The sequence below is a fragment of the Amphiura filiformis genome, chromosome 1 (assembly GCF_039555335.1).
Source record: "Amphiura filiformis chromosome 1, Afil_fr2py, whole genome shotgun sequence".
In the NCBI taxonomy this organism is placed as follows: Eukaryota; Metazoa; Echinodermata; class Ophiuroidea; order Amphilepidida; family Amphiuridae; genus Amphiura; species Amphiura filiformis.
In genome coordinates, this window is record NC_092628.1 from 71,490,347 (window position 1) to 71,505,623 (window position 15,277).

Sequence of the window (15,277 nt, forward strand, 5' to 3'; positions counted from 1 at the left end):
ATTCAGAAAGTTTTTGAGGTATTATGGGCTGCTCTTTGGACTAATAATCAGAAAGAGTAGCGAATTATAGCTTAAATAAAAGTGGAAAGCCTGTGCATGAATTTGAATCACTAACAAAGTCGCATTTTTATAATTATCGAGAAAATAGGTCCGCGTATTAAAAATGGGCAGAAACGGGTTTACAGTCATGAGAGCATGTCAAAAACAGTGAGGGCGCTGTTTAGCGGCTCCTACCGGGAAAACGAGGTGGAAGACTACCCATACATTGAAACATATGTTAAACTTCCATCGATTTGCAATCGACTGGTTATCATTAAAATTCTCAGAAAGCGCCGAAAAGGCCTCAAAACGAATAAATAAAACTGGTGTTTTTACACGTATTTCAATGGGACGATTATTTAGTGGTGTGCGCCCTTCGAAGGGCCTAGGAGTAAAACCGTGCTTTTCAGAGATTCAGCCCAAATTGAAATGGCTGTTGATTAAATTGCAGTTTTTTCGATTTAATTAAATGGTTTACATGTTAGTGAATATATTTAATGCGTTTTATATGCAAGTCGCGCTAAGATTATTCCCTCAGAGGCCTTCAAAGTTGAAGAAATTGCCACAATTTGTGTGAAAACGCGATTTCTTGGATTTGAAGCAATTTGGGCTTAAGGTGACAAATCGGTGCATGCCTTTTAAAGCTGCCAAATCTTGGTTTTGTAGGGGACGGGGGGGGGGATTGTTATAAAATCATTAACAGTAGACCCTTGCAATTATGAAACGTAATTTACTCTCATTTAAAACCGAATTTTATCAGAAAGACGGTCAACAACTATCTAGAGAATTGGAATTCAATGCAAATTTAGAAGAGTAAGCATGAATGGTCAAAATGTTGAAAATTTGCCTATTTTCGGAATCCACCATAGAACTTTGAAAGGCTAGTTCTCTTGATGTGAATGTCACAGAGCACTTAAATTTAAAGTGTTTTACTCAAAACATTTTATATTTCAAGAAAAAGATAAAAGAACTCAATTTTTGAACATCAAAAACCCTTGAAGGGGCACACCACTAAATCAATGCGCCATTTGTGCAACCCTACTGAGTTCCGGTAAAATTCAGAAAGTTTTTGAGGTATTATGGGCTGCTCTTTGGACTAATAATCAGAAAGAGTAGCGAATTATAGCTTAAATAAAAGTGGAAAGCCTGTGCATGAATTTGAATCACTAAAAAGTCGCATTTTATAATTATCGAGAAAATAGGTCCGCGTATTAAAAATGGGCAGAAACGGGTTTACAGTCATGAGAGCATGTCAAAAACAGTGAGGGCGCTGTTTAGCGGCTCCTACCGGGAAAACGAGGTGGAAGACTACCCATACATTGAAACATATGTTAAACTTCCATCGATTTGCAATCGACTGGTTATCATTAAAATTCTCAGAAAGCGCCGAAAAGGCCTCAAAACGAATAAATAAAACTGGTGTTTTTACACGTATTTCAATGGGACGATTATTTAGTGGTGTGCGCCCTTCGAAGGGCCTAGGAGTAAAACCGTGCTTTTCAGAGATTCAGCCCAAATTGAAATGGCTGTTGATTAAATTGCAGTTTTTTCGATTTAATTAAATGGTTTACATGTTAGTGAATATATTTAATGCGTTTTATATGCAAGTCGCGCTAAGATTATTCCCTCAGAGGCCTTCAAAGTTGAAGAAATTGCCACAATTTGTGTGAAAACGCGATTTCTTGGATTTGAAGCAATTTGGGCTTAAGGTGACAAATCGGTGCATGCCTTTTAAAGCTGCCAAATCTTGGTTTTGTAGGGGACGGGGGGGGGGATTGTTATAAAATCATTAACAGTAGACCCTTGCAATTATGAAACGTAATTTACTCTCATTTAAAACCGAATTTTATCAGAAAGACGGTCAACAACTATCTAGAGAATTGGAATTCAATGCAAATTTAGAAGAGTAAGCATGAATGGTCAAAATGTTGAAAATTTGCCTATTTTCGGAATCCACCATAGAACTTTGAAAGGCTAGTTCTCTTGATGTGAATGTCACAGAGCACTTAAATTTAAAGTGTTTTACTCAAAACATTTTATATTTCAAGAAAAGATAAAAGAACTCAATTTTTGAACATCAAAAACCCTTGAAGGGGCACACCACTAAATCAATGCGCCATTTGTGCAACCCTACTGAGTTCCGGTAAAATTCAGAAGTTTTTGAGGTATTATGGGCTGCTCTTTGGACTAATAATCAGAAAGAGTAGCGAATTATAGCTTAAATAAAAGTGGAAAGCCTGTGCATGAATTTGAATCACTAAAAAGTCGCATTTTATAATTATCGAGAAAATAGGTCCGCGTATTAAAAAATGGGCAGAAACGGGTTTACAGTCATGAGAGCATGTCAAAAACAGTGAGGGCGCTGTTTAGCGGCTCCTACCGGGAAAACGAGGTGGAAGACTACCCATACATTGAAACATATGTTAAACTTCCATCGATTTGCAATCGACTGGTTATCATTAAAATTCTCAGAAAGCGCCGAAAAGGCCTCAAAACGAATAAATAAAACTGGTGTTTTTACACGTATTTCAATGGGACGATTATTTAGTGGTGTGCGCCCTTCGAAGGGCCTAGGAGTAAAACCGTGCTTTTCAGAGATTCAGCCCAAATTGAAATGGCTGTTGATTAAATTGCAGTTTTTTCGATTTAATTAAATGGTTTACATGTTAGTGAATATATTTAATGCGTTTTATATGCAAGTCGCGCTAAGATTATTCCCTCAGAGGCCTTCAAAGTTGAAGAAATTGCCACAATTTGTGTGAAAACGCGATTTCTTGGATTTGAAGCAATTTGGGCTTAAGGTGACAAATCGGTGCATGCCTTTTAAAGCTGCCAAATCTTGGTTTTGTAGGGGACGGGGGGGTGATTGTTATAAAATCATTAACAGTAGACCCTTGCAATTATGAAACGTAATTTACTCTCATTTAAAACCGAATTTTATCAGAAAGACGGTCAACAACTATCTAGAGAATTGGAATTCAATGCAAATTTAGAAGAGTAAGCATGAATGGTCAAAATGTTGAAAATTTGCCTATTTTCGGAATCCACCATAGAACTTTGAAAGGCTAGTTCTCTTGATGTGAATGTCACAGAGCACTTAAATTTAAAGTGTTTTACTCAAAACATTTTATATTTCAAGAAAAAGATAAAAGAACTCAATTTTTTGGACATCAAAAAACCCTTGAAGGGGCACACCACTAAATCAATGCGCCATTTGTGCAACCCTACTGAGTTCCGGTAAAATTCAGAAAGTTTTTGAGGTATTATGGGCTGCTCTTTGGACTAATAATCAGAAAGAGTAGCGAATTATAGCTTAAATAAAAGTGGAAAGCCTGTGCATGAATTTGAATCACTAAAAAGTCGCATTTTATAATTATCGAGAAAATAGGTCCGCGTATTAAAAATGGGCAGAAACGGGTTTACAGTCATGAGAGCATGTCAAAAACAGTGAGGGCGCTGTTTAGCGGCTCCTACCGGGAAAACGAGGTGGAAGACTACCCATACATTGAAACATATGTTAAACTTCCATCGATTTGCAATCGACTGGTTATCATTAAAATTCTCAGAAAGCGCCGAAAAGGCCTCAAAACGAATAAATAAAACTGGTGTTTTTACACGTATTTCAATGGGACGATTATTTAGTGGTGTGCGCCCTTCGAAGGGCCTAGGAGTAAAACCGTGCTTTTCAGAGATTCAGCCCAAATTGAAATGGCTGTTGATTAAATTGCAGTTTTTTCGTTTTAATTAAATGGTTTACATGTTAGTGAATATATTTAATGCGTTTTATATGCAAGTCGCGCTAAGATTATTCCCTCAGAGGCCTTCAAAGTTGAAGAAATTGCCACAATTTGTGTGAAAACGCGATTTCTTGGATTTGAAGCAATTTGGCTTAAGGTGACAAATCGGTGCATGCCTTTTAAAGCTGCCAAATCTTGGTTTTGTAGGGGACGGGGGGGGGGGTGATTGTTATAAAATCATTAACAGTAGACCCTTGCAATTATGAAACGTAATTTACTCTCATTTAAAACCGAATTTTATCAGAAAGACGGTCAACAACTATCTAGAGAATTGGAATTCAATGCAAATTTAGAAGAGTAAGCATGAATGGTCAAAATGTTGAAAATTTGCCTATTTTCGGAATCCACCATAGAACTTTGAAAGGCTAGTTCTCTTGATGTGAATGTCACAGAGCACTTAAATTTAAAGTGTTTTACTCAAAACATTTTATATTTCAAGAAAAAGATAAAAGAACTCAATTTTTTGAACATCAAAAAACCCTTGAAGGGGGCACACCACTAAATCAATGCGCCATTTGTGCAACCCTACTGAGTTCCGGTAAAATTCAGAAAGTTTTTGAGGTATTATGGGCTGCTCTTTGGACTAATAATCAGAAAGAGTAGCGAATTATAGCTTAAATAAAAGTGGAAAGCCTGTGCATGAATTTGAATCACAAAAAAAGTCGCATTTTTATAATTATCGAGAAAATAGGTCCGCGTATTAAAAAATGGGCAGAAACGGGTTTACAGTCATGAGAGCATGTCAAAAACAGTGAGGGCGCTGTTTAGCGGCTCCTACCGGGAAAACGAGGTGGAAGACTACCCATACATTGAAACATATGTTAAACTTCCATCGATTTGCAATCGACTGGTTATCATTAAAATTCTCAGAAAGCGCCGAAAAGGCCTCAAAACGAATAAATAAAACTGGTGTTTTTACACGTATTTCAATGGGACGATTATTTAGTGGTGTGCGCCCTTCGAAGGGCCTAGGAGTAAAACCGTGCTTTTCAGAGATTCAGCCCAAATTGAAATGGCTGTTGATTAAATTGCAGTTTTTTTTTTTTTTTGAATGGTTTACATGTTAGTGAATATATTTAATGCGTTTTATATGCAAGTCGCGCTAAGATTATTCCCTCAGAGGCCTTCAAAGTTGAAGAAATTGCCACAATTTGTGTGAAAACGCGATTTCTTGGATTTGAAGCAATTTGGGCTTAAGGTGACAAATCGGTGCATGCCTTTTAAAGCTGCCAAATCTTGGTTTTGTAGGGGACGGGGGGGGGGTGATTGTTATAAAATCATTAACAGTAGACCCTTGCAATTATGAAACGTAATTTACTCTCATTTAAAACCGAATTTTATCAGAAAGACGGTCAACAACTATCTAGAGAATTGGAATTCAATGCAAATTTAGAAGAGTAAGCATGAATGGTCAAAATGTTGAAAATTTGCCTATTTTCGGAATCCACCATAGAACTTTGAAAGGCTAGTTCTCTTGATGTGAATGTCACAGAGCACTTAAATTTAAAGTGTTTTACTCAAAACATTTTATATTTCAAGAAAAAGATAAAAGAACTCAATTTTTTGAACATCAAAAAACCCTTGAAGGGGGCACACCACTAAATCAATGCGCCATTTGTGCAACCCTACTGAGTTCCGGTAAAATTCAGAAAGTTTTTGAGGTATTATGGGCTGCTCTTTGGACTAATAATCAGAAAGAGTAGCGAATTATAGCTTAAATAAAAGTGGAAAGCCTGTGCATGAATTTGAATCACTAAAAAGTCGCATTTTATAATTATCGAGAAAATAGGTCCGCGTATTAAAAAATGGGCAGAAACGGGTTTACAGTCATGAGAGCATGTCAAAAACAGTGAGGGCGCTGTTTAGCGGCTCCTACCGGGAAAACGAGGTGGAAGACTACCCATACATTGAAACATATGTTAAACTTCCATCGATTTGCAATCGACTGGTTATCATTAAAATTCTCAGAAAGCGCCGAAAAGGCCTCAAAACGAATAAATAAAACTGGTGGTTTTACACGTATTTCAATGGGACGATTATTTAGTGGTGTGCGCCCTTCGAAGGGCCTAGGAGTAAAACCGTGCTTTTCAGAGATTCAGCCCAAATTGAAATGGCTGTTGATTAAATTGCAGTTTTTTCGATTTAATTAAATGGTTTACATGTTAGTGAATATATTTAATGCGTTTTATATGCAAGTCGCGCTAAGATTATTCCCTCAGAGGCCTTCAAAGTTGAAGAAATTGCCACAATTTGTGTGAAAACGCGATTTCTTGGATTTGAAGCAATTTGGGCTTAAGGTGACAAATCGGTGCATGCCTTTTAAAGCTGCCAAATCTTGGTTTTGTAGGGGACGGGGGGTGATTGTTATAAAATCATTAACAGTAGACCCTTGCAATTATGAAACGTAATTTACTCTCATTTAAAACCGAATTTTATCAGAAAGACGGTCAACAACTATCTAGAGAATTGGAATTCAATGCAAATTTAGAAGAGTAAGCATGAATGGTCAAAATGTTGAAAATTTGCCTATTTTCGGAATCCACCATAGAACTTTGAAAGGCTAGTTCTCTTGATGTGAATGTCACAGAGCACTTAAATTTAAAGTGTTTTACTCAAAACATTTTATATTTCAAGAAAAAGATAAAAGAACTCAATTTTTTGAACATCAAAAAACCCTTGAAGGGGCACACCACTAAATCAATGCGCCATTTGTGCAACCCTACTGAGTTCCGGTAAAATTCAGAAAGTTTTTGAGGTATTATGGGCTGCTCTTTGGACTAATAATCAGAAAGAGTAGCGAATTATAGCTTAAATAAAAGTGGAAAGCCTGTGCATGAATTTGAATCACTAAAAAAGTCGCATTTTATAATTATCGAGAAAATAGGTCCGCGTATTAAAAATGGGCAGAAACGGGTTTACAGTCATGAGAGCATGTCAAAAACAGTGAGGGCGCTGTTTAGCGGCTCCTACCGGGAAAACGAGGTGGAAGACTACCCATACATTGAAACATATGTTAAACTTCCATCGATTTGCAATCGACTGGTTATCATTAAAATTCTCAGAAAGCGCCGAAAAGGCCTCAAAACGAATAAATAAAACTGGTGTTTTTACACGTATTTCAATGGGACGATTATTTAGTGGTGTGCGCCCTTCGAAGGGCCTAGGAGTAAAACCGTGCTTTTCAGAGATTCAGCCCAAATTGAAATGGCTGTTGATTAAATTGCAGTTTTTTCGATTTAATTAAATGGTTTACATGTTAGTGAATATATTTAATGCGTTTTATATGCAAGTCGCGCTAAGATTATTCCCTCAGAGGCCTTCAAAGTTGAAGAAATTGCCACAATTTGTGTGAAAACGCGATTTCTTGGATTTGAAGCAATTTGGGCTTAAGGTGACAAATCGGTGCATGCCTTTTAAAGCTGCCAAATCTTGGTTTTGTAGGGGACGGGGGGGGGATTGTTATAAAATCATTAACAGTAGACCCTTGCAATTATGAAACGTAATTTACTCTCATTTAAAACCGAATTTTATCAGAAAGACGGTCAACAACTATCTAGAGAATTGGAATTCAATGCAAATTTAGAAGAGTAAGCATGAATGGTCAAAATGTTGAAAATTTGCCTATTTTCGGAATCCACCATAGAACTTTGAAAGGCTAGTTCTCTTGATGTGAATGTCACAGAGCACTTAAATTTAAAGTGTTTTACTCAAAACATTTTATATTTCAAGAAAAAGATAAAAGAACTCAATTTTTTGAACATCAAAAAACCCTTGAAGGGGGCACACCACTAAATCAATGCGCCATTTGTGCAACCCTACTGAGTTCCGGTAAAATTCAGAAAGTTTTTGAGGTATTATGGGCTGCTCTTTGGACTAATAATCAGAAAGAGTAGCGAATTATAGCTTAAATAAAAGTGGAAAGCCTGTGCATGAATTTGAATCACTAAAAAGTCGCATTTTATAATTATCGAGAAAATAGGTCCGCGTATTAAAAAATGGGCAGAAACGGGTTTACAGTCATGAGAGCATGTCAAAAACAGTGAGGGCGCTGTTTAGCGGCTCCTACCGGGAAAACGAGGTGGAAGACTACCCATACATTGAAACATATGTTAAACTTCCATCGATTTGCAATCGACTGGTTATCATTAAAATTCTCAGAAAGCGCCGAAAAGGCCTCAAAACGAATAAATAAAACTGGTGTTTTTACACGTATTTCAATGGGACGATTATTTAGTGGTGTGCGCCCTTCGAAGGGCCTAGGAGTAAAACCGTGCTTTTCAGAGATTCAGCCCAAATTGAAATGGCTGTTGATTAAATTGCAGTTTTTTCGATTTAATTAAATGGTTTACATGTTAGTGAATATATTTAATGCGTTTTATATGCAAGTCGCGCTAAGATTATTCCCTCAGAGGCCTTCAAAGTTGAAGAAATTGCCACAATTTGTGTGAAAACGCGATTTCTTGGATTTGAAGCAATTTGGGCTTAAGGTGACAAATCGGTGCATGCCTTTTAAAGCTGCCAAATCTTGGTTTTGTAGGGGACGGGGGGTGATTGTTATAAAATCATTAACAGTAGACCCTTGCAATTATGAAACGTAATTTACTCTCATTTAAAACCGAATTTTATCAGAAAGACGGTCAACAACTATCTAGAGAATTGGAATTCAATGCAAATTTAGAAGAGTAAGCATGAATGGTCAAAATGTTGAAAATTTGCCTATTTTCGGAATCCACCATAGAACTTTGAAAGGCTAGTTCTCTTGATGTGAATGTCACAGAGCACTTAAATTTAAAGTGTTTTACTCAAAACATTTTATATTTCAAGAAAAAGATAAAAGAACTCAATTTTTGAACATCAAAAACCCTTGAAGGGGGCACACCACTAAATCAATGCGCCATTTGTGCAACCCTACTGAGTTCCGGTAAAATTCAGAAAGTTTTTGAGGTATTATGGGCTGCTCTTTGGACTAATAATCAGAAAGAGTAGCGAATTATAGCTTAAATAAAAGTGGAAAGCCTGTGCATGAATTTGAATCACTAAAAAGTCGCATTTTTATAATTATCGAGAAAATAGGTCCGCGTGTTAGGAAATGGGGAGAGGCGGGTTTACAGTCATGAGAGCATGTCAAAAACAGTGAGGGCGCTGTTTAGCGGCTCCTACCGGGAAAACGAGGTGGAAGACTACCCATACATTGAAACATATGTTAAACTTCCATCGATTTGCAATCGACTGGTTATCATTAAAATTCTCAGAAAGCGCCGAAAAGGCCTCAAAACGAATAAATAAAACTGGTGTTTTTACACGTATTTCAATGGGACGATTATTTAGTGGTGTGCGCCCTTCGAAGGGCCTAGGAGTAAAACCGTGCTTTTCAGAGATTCAGCCCAAATTGAAATGGCTGTTGATTAAATTGCAGTTTTTTCGATTTAATTAAATGGTTTACATGTTAGTGAATATATTTAATGCGTTTTATATGCAAGTCGCGCTAAGATTATTCCCTCAGAGGCCTTCAAAGTTGAAGAAATTGCCACAATTTGTGTGAAAACGCGATTTCTTGGATTTGAAGCAATTTGGGCTTAAGGTGACAAATCGGTGCATGCCTTTTAAAGCTGCCAAATCTTGGTTTTGTAGGGGACGGGGGGTGATTGTTATAAAATCATTAACAGTAGACCCTTGCAATTATGAAACGTAATTTACTCTCATTTAAAACCGAATTTTATCAGAAAGACGGTCAACAACTATCTAGAGAATTGGAATTCAATGCAAATTTAGAAGAGTAAGCATGAATGGTCAAAATGTTGAAAATTTGCCTATTTTCGGAATCCACCATAGAACTTTGAAAGGCTAGTTCTCTTGATGTGAATGTCACAGAGCACTTAAATTTAAAGTGTTTTACTCAAAACATTTTATATTTCAAGAAAAAGATAAAAGAACTCAATTTTTTGAACATCAAAAAACCCTTGAAGGGGGCACACCACTAAATCAATGCGCCATTTGTGCAACCCTACTGAGTTCCGGTAAAATTCAGAAAGTTTTTGAGGTATTATGGGCTGCTCTTTGGACTAATAATCAGAAAGAGTAGCGAATTATAGCTTAAATAAAAGTGGAAAGCCTGTGCATGAATTTGAATCACTAAAAAGTCGCATTTTTATAATTATCGAGAAAATAGGTCCGCGTATTAAAAATGGGCAGAAACGGGTTTACAGTCATGAGAGCATGTCAAAAACAGTGAGGGCGCTGTTTAGCGGCTCCTACCGGGAAAACGAGGTGGAAGACTACCCATACATTGAAACATATGTTAAACTTCCATCGATTTGCAATCGACTGGTTATCATTAAAATTCTCAGAAAGCGCCGAAAAGGCCTCAAAACGAATAAATAAAACTGGTGTTTTTACACGTATTTCAATGGGACGATTATTTAGTGGTGTGCGCCCTTCGAAGGGCCTAGGAGTAAAACCGTGCTTTTCAGAGATTCAGCCCAAATTGAAATGGCTGTTGATTAAATTGCAGTTTTTCGATTTAATTAAATGGTTTACATGTTAGTGAATATATTTAATGCGTTTTATATGCAAGTCGCGCTAAGATTATTCCCTCAGAGGCCTTCAAAGTTGAAGAAATTGCCACAATTTGTGTGAAAACGCGATTTCTTGGATTTGAAGCAATTTGGGCTTAAGGTGACAAATCGGTGCATGCCTTTTAAAGCTGCCAAATCTTGGTTTTGTAGGGGACGGGGGGTGATTGTTATAAAATCATTAACAGTAGACCCTTGCAATTATGAAACGTAATTTACTCTCATTTAAAACCGAATTTTATCAGAAAGACGGTCAACAACTATCTAGAGAATTGGAATTCAATGCAAATTTAGAAGAGTAAGCATGAATGGTCAAAATGTTGAAAATTTGCCTATTTTCGGAATCCACCATAGAACTTTGAAAGGCTAGTTCTCTTGATGTGAATGTCACAGAGCACTTAAATTTAAAGTGTTTTACTCAAAACATTTTATATTTCAAGAAAAAGATAAAAGAACTCAATTTTTGAACATCAAAAACCCTTGAAGGGGGCACACCACTAAATCAATGCGCCATTTGTGCAACCCTACTGAGTTCCGGTAAAATTCAGAAAGTTTTTGAGGTATTATGGGCTGCTCTTTGGACTAATAATCAGAAAGAGTAGCGAATTATAGCTTAAATAAAAGTGGAAAGCCTGTGCATGAATTTGAATCACTAAAAAGTCGCATTTTATAATTATCGAGAAAATAGGTCCGCGTATTAAAAATGGGCAGAAACGGGTTTACAGTCATGAGAGCATGTCAAAAACAGTGAGGGCGCTGTTTAGCGGCTCCTACCGGGAAAACGAGGTGGAAGACTACCCATACATTGAAACATATGTTAAACTTCCATCGATTTGCAATCGACTGGTTATCATTAAAATTCTCAGAAAGCGCCGAAAAGGCCTCAAAACGAATAAATAAAACTGGTGTTTTTACACGTATTTCAATGGGACGATTATTTAGTGGTGTGCGCCCTTCGAAGGGCCTAGGAGTAAAACCGTGCTTTTCAGAGATTCAGCCCAAATTGAAATGGCTGTTGATTAAATTGCAGTTTTTTCGATTTAATTAAATGGTTTACATGTTAGTGAATATATTTAATGCGTTTTATATGCAAGTCGCGCTAAGATTATTCCCTCAGAGGCCTTCAAAGTTGAAGAAATTGCCACAATTTGTGTGAAAACGCGATTTCTTGGATTTGAAGCAATTTGGGCTTAAGGTGACAAATCGGTGCATGCCTTTTAAAGCTGCCAAATCTTGGTTTTGTAGGGGACGGGGGGGTGATTGTTATAAAATCATTAACAGTAGACCCTTGCAATTATGAAACGTAATTTACTCTCATTTAAAACCGAATTTTATCAGAAAGACGGTCAACAACTATCTAGAGAATTGGAATTCAATGCAAATTTAGAAGAGTAAGCATGAATGGTCAAAATGTTGAAAATTTGCCTATTTTCGGAATCCACCATAGAACTTTGAAAGGCTAGTTCTCTTGATGTGAATGTCACAGAGCACTTAAATTTAAAGTGTTTTACTCAAAACATTTTATATTTCAAGAAAAAGATAAAAAAACTCAATTTTTTTAACATCAAAAAACCCTTGAAGGGGGGCACACCACTAAATCAATGCGCCATTTGTGCAACCCTACTGAGTTCCGGTAAAATTCAGAAAGTTTTTGAGGTATTATGGGCTGCTCTTTGGACTAATAATCAGAAAGAGTAGCGAATTATAGCTTAAATAAAAGTGGAAAGCCTGTGCATGAATTTGAATCACTAAAAAGTCGCATTTTATAATTATCGAGAAAATAGGTCCGCGTATTAAAAATGGGCAGAAACGGGTTTACAGTCATGAGAGCATGTCAAAAACAGTGAGGGCGCTGTTTAGCGGCTCCTACCGGGAAAACGAGGTGGAAGACTACCCATACATTGAAACATATGTTAAACTTCCATCGATTTGCAATCGACTGGTTATCATTAAAATTCTCAGAAAGCGCCGAAAAGGCCTCAAAACGAATAAATAAAACTGGTGTTTTTACACGTATTTCAATGGGACGATTATTTAGTGGTGTGCGCCCTTCGAAGGCCTAGGAGTAAAACCGTGCTTTTCAGAGATTCAGCCCAAATTGAAATGGCTGTTGATTAAATTGCAGTTTTTTCGATTTAATTAAATGGTTTACATGTTAGTGAATATATTTAATGCGTTTTATATGCAAGTCGCGCTAAGATTATTCCCTCAGAGGCCTTCAAAGTTGAAGAAATTGCCACAATTTGTGTGAAAACGCGATTTCTTGGATTTGAAGCAATTTGGGCTTAAGGTGACAAATCGGTGCATGCCTTTTAAAGCTGCCAAATCTTGGTTTTGTAGGGGACGGGGGGGGTGATTGTTATAAAATCATTAACAGTAGACCCTTGCAATTATGAAACGTAATTTACTCTCATTTAAAACCGAATTTTATCAGAAAGACGGTCAACAACTATCTAGAGAATTGGAATTCAATGCAAATTTAGAAGAGTAAGCATGAATGGTCAAAATGTTGAAAATTTGCCTATTTTCGGAATCCACCATAGAACTTTGAAAGGCTAGTTCTCTTGATGTGAATGTCACAGAGCACTTAAATTTAAAGTGTTTTACTCAAAACATTTTATATTTCAAGAAAAAGATAAAAGAACTCAATTTTTGAACATCAAAAACCCTTGAAGGGGCACACCACTAAATCAATGCGCCATTTGTGCAACCCTACTGAGTTCGGTAAAATTCAGAAAGTTTTTGAGGTATTATGGGCTGCTCTTTGGACTAATAATCAGAAAGAGTAGCGAATTATAGCTTAAATAAAAGTGGAAAGCCTGTGCATGAATTTGAATCACTAAAAAGTCGCATTTTATAATTATCGAGAAAATAGGTCCGCGTATTAAAAAATGGGCAGAAACGGGTTTACAGTCATGAGAGCATGTCAAAAACAGTGAGGGCGCTGTTTAGCGGCTCCTACCGGGAAAACGAGGTGGAAGACTACCCATACATTGAAACATATGTTAAGCTTCCATCGATTTGCAATCGACTGGTTATCATTAAAATTCTCAGAAAGCGCCGAAAAGGCCTCAAAACGAATAAATAAAACTGGTGTTTTTACACGTATTTCAATGGGACGATTATTTAGTGGTGTGCGCCCTTCGAAGGGCCTAGGAGTAAAACCGTGCTTTTCAGAGATTCAGCCCAAATTGAAATGGCTGTTGATTAAATTGCAGTTTTTTTCGATTTAATTAAATGGTTTACATGTTAGTGAATATATTTAATGCGTTTTATATGCAAGTCGCGCTAAGATTATTTCCTCAGAGGCCTTCAAAGTTGAAGAAATTGCCACAATTTGTGTGAAAACGCGATTTCTTGGATTTGAAGCAATTTGGGCTTAAGGTGACAAATCGGTGCATGCCTTTTAAAGCTGCCAAATCTTGGTTTTGTAGGGGACGGGGGGGTGATTGTTATAAAATCATTAACAGTAGACCCTTGCAATTATGAAACGTAATTTACTCTCATTTAAAACCGAATTTTATCAGAAAGACGGTCAACAACTATCTAGAGAATTGGAATTCAATGCAAATTTAGAAGAGTAAGCATGAATGGTCAAAATGTTGAAAATTTGCCTATTTTCGGAATCCACCATAGAACTTTGAAAGGCTAGTTCTCTTGATGTGAATGTCACAGAGCACTTAAATTTAAAGTGTTTTACTCAAAACATTTTATATTTCAAGAAAAAGATAAAAGAACTCAATTTTTTGAACATCAAAAAACCCTTGAAGGGGCACACCACTAAATCAATGCGCCATTTGTGCAACCCTACTGAGTTCCGGTAAAATTCAGAAAGTTTTTGAGGTATTATGGGCTGCTCTTTGGACTAATAATCAGAAAGAGTAGCGAATTATAGCTTAAATAAAAGTGGAAAGCCTGTGCATGAATTTGAATCACTAAAAAGTCGCATTTTATAATTATCGAGAAAATAGGTCCGCGTATTAAAAAATGGGCAGAAACGGGTTTACAGTCATGAGAGCATGTCAAAAACAGTGAGGGCGCTGTTTAGCGGCTCCTACCGGGAAAACGAGGTGGAAGACTACCCATACATTGAAACATATGTTAAACTTCCATCGATTTGCAATCGACTGGTTATCATTAAAATTCTCAGAAAGCGCCGAAAAGGCCTCAAAACGAATAAATAAAACTGGTGTTTTTACACGTATTTCAATGGGACGATTATTTAGTGGTGTGCGCCCTCTACCAAATGTGGCGCCACACGTCGAAGACGACGAGCGTTGCTTACGCATGCGCAGTTATTTCAATACATTTATAACAACAATGTCAAACCAGGGCCAAGGGAATATCAACTCTCTGGCCAAGGCAAGACACCAAGGTCCTGAATTTTGAGATAAAGGACGTCCCAGGCACGTCTCGGGAAGGAAGACACCTCGGTAGGTTTTTCACCGACCCTCACAATAATTTCTACTGCTTAATAGCAAGGATAAGGGTTGCATGGAAGCTCCAAATAGTGAAAGTCTACCGTACTAAATTCATGACATGGCAATGGGTAAGCTTAAAAATTATTTATTTAAAGCCATATTAGGCCAAGTAAAAAATAAAACATGTTTCACGTCCGGGTTTTCGAAAAAAAGGAGGAGGAGGGGGCTTTTTATTTTCTATTTTTTATCGCAAAATTGGTGTAAATACCCATACTTAGAGCTGTTTTAGCATAAACAAAAATGCCTGGAAAAAGAAGGAGGCCCTTTTTTATTTGTTGTTCTGAGAGTTACACCCCCTCCAATGATTACAAAACCTTCCTAAAATGTTTCTTGTATCTTAACAAGGCTATAGAAAGCATTCCAACTTCCTGGACATATTTTTTGAAAA